We start from the raw sequence: 6,471 nt of genomic DNA on the forward strand, positions 1-6,471 counted from the left end.
CAGTTGTATTATTTATCATAGTAGACACAGAACTCATAAGTCAGAATGTGGCTAATACTTTACACTGACACAGACCAAGGCCAAAGGTTAAGCAGCATAACGGATATATTGACAAACGGAGGGATGGGAGGTATGGAGGAGTGATTGAAATTGTTGAGCTACATTAAACCGCTGTGGGATGAAATGTACTGTATAAATAAAATCTTGACTTCAAGTGCGGACAGATGGGTTCATGGATGGATGATCAGACAGGTGGATTAGATGAAACTTTAATGATCCCTGTGGGGAAATTGAGCTTCTGCTGCAGCAGAGAACTGGAAAGCAGTCAAGAAGGAGGCAAGTAAAGAGTTCTGAGGATGATATCAGTAAACACATTGACTTAAACTGGTTGTGAATGGGATGGATTGGATGATGGACCAGTTTGTGATTGAGCAGATGGGAATTGCTTTTAGGCGATAGTTTGAATCATGAGACCTGGCAATAAGGTAACGCATGGTGACAACCTGTACCTTTACTGATGTATAAACATGTTGAAAGTTATCTTTTAAGCCTTTACCTTGGTCTTGGCCTGCAGTATATCCGCTCTAACGAAAAGAACTCTAAAGGCTTAAGTCGTAGGCCTTCTAGAAGAACCACTCCATCATCTTGACTCTTGTCGTTGTTTATGGTAATTATGCTGATGTTTCACTATTAATGATTTATTAATGTTAAAATGTAAATGTATTAATGTTTAATTGCTTAATGCAGCATCTTGAATTAATAATTCAATTAGCCTTCTGTAGGATATTGTCTAACAAATGGTCTAACCTCCTGTGTCCATAAAGTACCTCTTTTTAGTGTAATTTAGCAACTGAGCTTTTTTTTCCCTTGCTCATGCTCACAACATGGCCTGACAGATGGTAATGTCTGTTTGTTGTTTGGCTGGTGTGTCTGATGGTCGGTCAGTTGGTCAGTCCACTTTGATCCAGATCAAGCTAGCCTGAATTCTGCTGCCAGCTGATTAGGAGACTATCTGCTGCTTTTCCACCTCGTGCCACAGGATGAAGTTTGTACCTCTGGTGAACAAAATTCCAAAAATAAATTGGCCACATCAATATGAGCTTGCGCCTTTGAGGTTTGTGCCCCGTTTGAGGACATGAAGCCTGAATGTTTCAACCCAGTGTAATCTGCAAACTGAGAGCAAAGCAGGCTGTTAAGACACAGGAGTTAAGATGCTTTAACAGATATTGTTATTAGACAGAATTCAGTTAACCCGCCTTCACGATAGCAGTGTGGAGGAATGAAAGCAAATGTTTCCTGTTGCAGTAAAATTAGCAAAGGTGTATTGATTTCTCTGCCTCAGCCTGTCGTAATGTTTGGTGTTTGTCAGTGAAAAGCATAAAAAATTCAACACCTACCCATTTAACTTTGCATCTTGCATGATCATTTCCTGTAGTCTGTAGTTTCCTGCAGTTTTCCATTAATGCTGGTGATATAATTTGGCTCCACACACATTCAAATGCATCATTCATTCTCCTGCACAAACAAATTAAACCACATGTAAACACCAGAGAGTTTGACATTAAATTCCGACCTAAAATATTGTTATTGTTGTGGTTTATTGGCTCATTGTTCTACAGTTTGTTGTTGACGTATGACCAAGTAGATCACTTCACAACACACAGTGTGTTGTTGTAAAAAGAGTAAATGCAGAGCAGTATTCAAGACTTTTCTTTCTTTTGACCCTAAAGACATTTGGCCTTTGTCTCTTGTTGTATTTTTACTTGAACGTACCTTCCTGTTTCCATTGCCCTTTCTATTGTGAGTCTAATTCCAGCAGCTTTGTCACTCGTCTTGGGGGAGAGTGGTGCAGTTGTCGAGCATGTAAAGGTTTCTGTGGTCAGTCAGAGGTGTTTGAGCTCCTCTTTCCCTCTGCGTAGCAGCCTGATAAAATCATCAATGTATGGCCTTACTGACAGGTTGTTTACCTTTCCAGTCGATATTAATTATGAAAAAGAAGCTTCCTTACAAGCCCACTGTTCTCTTAGTTTGTCAATTTTTTATTGAACATTTGTGACCTAAATTCACTCACAACATTAAATCTTTCATTTTGAGCACTGCTCTGTAATGCATATGACTTTAAAAGCTGTAATTGGCAGTAATGAAATGAAGTCTCTCACTGAAGGCTGAATTCTGTTCAGTGCTATTGTTTGCATGTGACATAAAAAAGATACTCATTTGCACTTAATTAGCCTCGTCTCCTGGGATTTTGAAAATTGAGAACAACAGGGGGCGGCAACCAGAGAGCGACCAGGGCTTTGAAATGCAATTGAAAACGTGTTAAATGCATGAAAGCAGTTCAGAAGTGAATACTGAATAAATACATAGTACAGTAAATATTAGAATCTGACATGCACATGACTTTTCACACCTTCATGTGCATGCCATCGCGGACACACAAAGTGCCCCACCCTTGGCCTGGATAACATGGCCACACACTAGCTCACCATGGCTTTGTTAATAGGGGTGGGAGATTTGCTGCGAGGGAATGGGGGAGGGCTTTTTTTTCTCAGGGAATCCTTCCCTCACAAAGACTAACAAATCCCCCCTGCTCGTCGTGTTCCTGTCTGTGCCTCCAACAAGGCGTTGACCCCCCCCCCGCATCCCCTCATCTTCGCCACTAGAGCTTCCTTTGCACTGTGGGTATCATGATGCAGATAGGAAAAATCAGCAGATGGTGAAACACTTTCTAAGGGCATTTCAGGCATCCTCGATTTCGAACATCAGCTGCCTGACATCCCCGATTTTCATCACAAATGCTGTCTGTACATGACTAACTGTTTGTTTATCATCCTCAATCAATTTGCTTGCTTATTTTTATGTATGCGTGCATGTGCAGGTTGAAATCCTGCGGCCGCTGCCTGCGCCCATGACCAACAGAAGGAGCAAAAGAAGCTCACAGTAAGCTTATTAATGTCTCCTGGTCGCTCTCCAGTATGGGCTTGCTAGTTGCCATAGCAACCAGGCCCTCGATATTGTTCAGGAGGAGAGGCGTGTAGAGGTAGAATAAATATAAACATCACCCTGTAACCATCGGCGAGTGTGTTTTATGTAAATCAGCCCATCTTACTGATCATTAGCCGTGTTCACAGTATAATTTATTGTGCATTGTAAAAACAATCTGTCAGGACTCCGGCTTTTCTGTAGCACGCAGCACATTTATTATTTTGCATTTGTATGATATCACTTGCTGCTGACCCTGGTTGTACCTTGCAATCTGGGTTTTTCAGTGAAAGCCGATGCATCCAAATGTGAAGCTCATCACGGAAAAAAGCCAAATTCCGATGCTCATCGCCCAGCGCCTGCAGAAATCAACAGGCGACCGCGCTCTTCGTCTTAAGTGCTGATGTGTGTTCACGCCCAGTCAAGCTGAGGGAAATCAAAAGACACTGAAAGATTAAGGAGGTCAGGTTTTACAGCTCCACTGAGGGAGGCAGGGAAAGAGGCTTTTTACCAGCCATTGACTACCATGGAAAAAAGGATGGGCTGCTTTCAAAGAGATCGTAAGATATATTATAGACTGGTCAAATGTCAGATAGCCACACTTGCTCTCATGAAATGGTTGATTGATTTTTGAAAAAGGGCTGTTGGAATAGTTTGATTCTGACCCAAACGCTGCTCTCCCCCACAACAGTTTAAGAGTCAAATTCTAGTGCATCGCTGTGGTCATCTGTAGCTAATAGTCTGTTGAGGCTGTGGGGATCGTATCATTACAGCACTGTCCGATCTCTCTATTGAAAGCCCAAGCTCTTAGACCACATGAGAAGCCAGGCAGTCAGCCAGAAACACTTATCATCCTGTCATCCGTTTTTCACAAGCTTCACAGCTCAATTGTGCTGTACACTGAGCATCCACGAGCGCTTGGAGATTTTGGGCAGGCGGAGTGATCTCAATCCGAGTGGCTTTGGCACCAGGAAATAACCAAACAATGTTCCCTACTAAGTATGCAAAAACAAACACGCAAAGGAGAAGAGTATCATTTGTTTGGCCATTGAGCTTTATGTTGAGCCACAGGATATCATGGATGTGCACATGATGTTCAGTGTGGACTGAGTTGGATGGAAAATTATAGGCCTAAAAGGTCAAGTCCATAAATTCCATAGCACTATTCAAGTGTTCACTGTACATTTGGTTTATACAAAATTAATTAGTTATGTACAGTGTAAAACACAGCACTAGCAGTAATCTGGTGACAGAAATTAATATTGCACCATACAAGAAGTCTGTAAATGCTGATGGATGACAGTAGCAGGCGAGGCAGCACTGAAAATCAAAATTCAAAAAGTCTGCAGTTATATAATAAACTGAAAGCAGGTGATGAGTGTGTGTGTGTTTATCCACATTTGTACCTTTGTTTGCCTTTTGAGGGAAAAAACAAGTATGAAAACATAAACTTCAACCTAAAACTTTCCTTCATCGTCCTCAAAGATAAATGCATCTTGCATATGTTAAGTTGTAAGAAGCCGTTGTTGCACCTCTGAACAAAGTCATCAACCACGAGCAGAATGACTCTGCTGTATCCGGCTCACAGCAACTAAATAATTAAAGACATAAAAATGCTTTTGTCAGGATGGAAACTTCTGCAGTCATTGGCATATGATATGTACAAATAAGGCGATGCATCCTGAGGTGAAGGGGCACAACATATGGTGCCATTAATGCTGACACATGAGAATCTGTCAAGTAATCCAAAGTTCATCCAGCAAACCAGGATCAATGTTAAAGTCAGTCTGTTTTCTCTCTAAAACAAACAGAAATAACAGACAGAAAGAGCATGAACAGCTCGTCATGTCTTCCAGTAGGCAAACCGCACATGATCGAATACTAGTAGTAGAAAGTAACTAAGTACATTTACTCAAGTACTGTACTTGAGGTACTTGTGCTTTACTTGAGTACTTTATGCCTCCACTCCTGCATTTCAGAGGGAAATACTTTCTACTTCACTACATTTATTTGACAGCTTTAGTTACTAGTTACTTTTAAGATGAGGATTTTAACACAATAGATAAAAGAACAAACTTCTCACTTTGCTTTATTTCAGTAAATGTTCAAGTGATCCAAAATGAAATATCCAAAACTCAACGATAGAGGAAAAAGTCCAAAGATCAATAACAGATTTGAGTATCAGAACTTTTTTTCCTACTTCTCATTAATCACCTGACGACCCCTCAGATTTATCTGCTGTCCCTCTTTTACAGAACTGTATATAAAGCTGGCTCCTCCAGCAGTGACAGCACACACTGATGCTTCAATATTAATAATCTAATGAAGTCATATATAATAATCAGCCTGAGGACCCAGACCAGTACTTTTACATTAACACTTGGACCACATTTTGCTGCTAATACTAATTGTACTTTACTTAAGTAGGATTTTTCATGCAGGACTTTTGCTTCTAATGGATTATTTTACATTGCTGCTGCACTCCTCCCATCATCTCCCTCCCTTTGTAATCACTGAGGTTAAAGACACAGCTGTACAGTCATTATCAAGGTATGGGATTTATTTCGGCCCCCAGTCACAAGTGTTTAGCGTCTTCTGCTGCTCTGCATGGCGCATGAAGACGTGTTGGCACATTTAATTCATGTTCTCATGGGCAAAGTTCTGCTGACATATTCACAGAAACACCGCAAACATTTTTAGCCGTTGGTCATCAGCACCTTTGAAAGTCAGGACCAGTGAGTCATCGGTCGATTATTCCTCACTCCAGTCCTTATTAAGTGCTGAAATTTATTCAACCAAGGGCTAGAAAACGTGGACCATCAATGATTAAATGAGAAACCTGACTGATTACAGAGTCCTAAACTGGTTCCAATTTAGGTCAGTAATCAGGATTATTACCTAAGGTGCCTAACACTGTGAGTGGAATGAGCTGCAGCATAGATTTACCGGCGTTTTTCAGGTGGCTGGTCCTAAATTCTTGGAATGGAGATTGAGGAAAAGGCCCGTCTGTTGGCTTAGCGATAGTAAGGGATGGAAGATGCACATTCAGTGATGGGATGAGGAACTCTGAGAAGCATTTGAGTACTTAGCACGATGAACAACACAGACAGATGAACAGGAAGTCCAACCGTTTTTGTAACACATGCTGATTTATTTCCTAGTTTTTGTCAATGGTACACCTGGTTTTGAGTCTCAAACCATTGAGGAGAGCTCCATTCATGACTCAATGCTGCCACCTACTGGTACAAACAGGCACAGTCCAAGCATGATGGCGGAGGCACTGTAGCATTACATAAGCCTTAACAAATAGTTACATCAGCTGCCTTATACTGCAGTAAATTATTGTGTGGAATAATATTTAAAACTTAGGCTCTGCTTTGAATAATTATGAAAAAAATCAAGTGACACACACACACACACACACACACACACACACACACACACACACACACCGTTCAGTAAGAGAACACAGGTCTCCTTCCAGTTACT

Source organism: Chaetodon auriga, chromosome 9 (genome assembly GCF_051107435.1).
Source record: "Chaetodon auriga isolate fChaAug3 chromosome 9, fChaAug3.hap1, whole genome shotgun sequence".
Classification (NCBI taxonomy): domain Eukaryota; kingdom Metazoa; phylum Chordata; class Actinopteri; order Chaetodontiformes; family Chaetodontidae; genus Chaetodon; species Chaetodon auriga.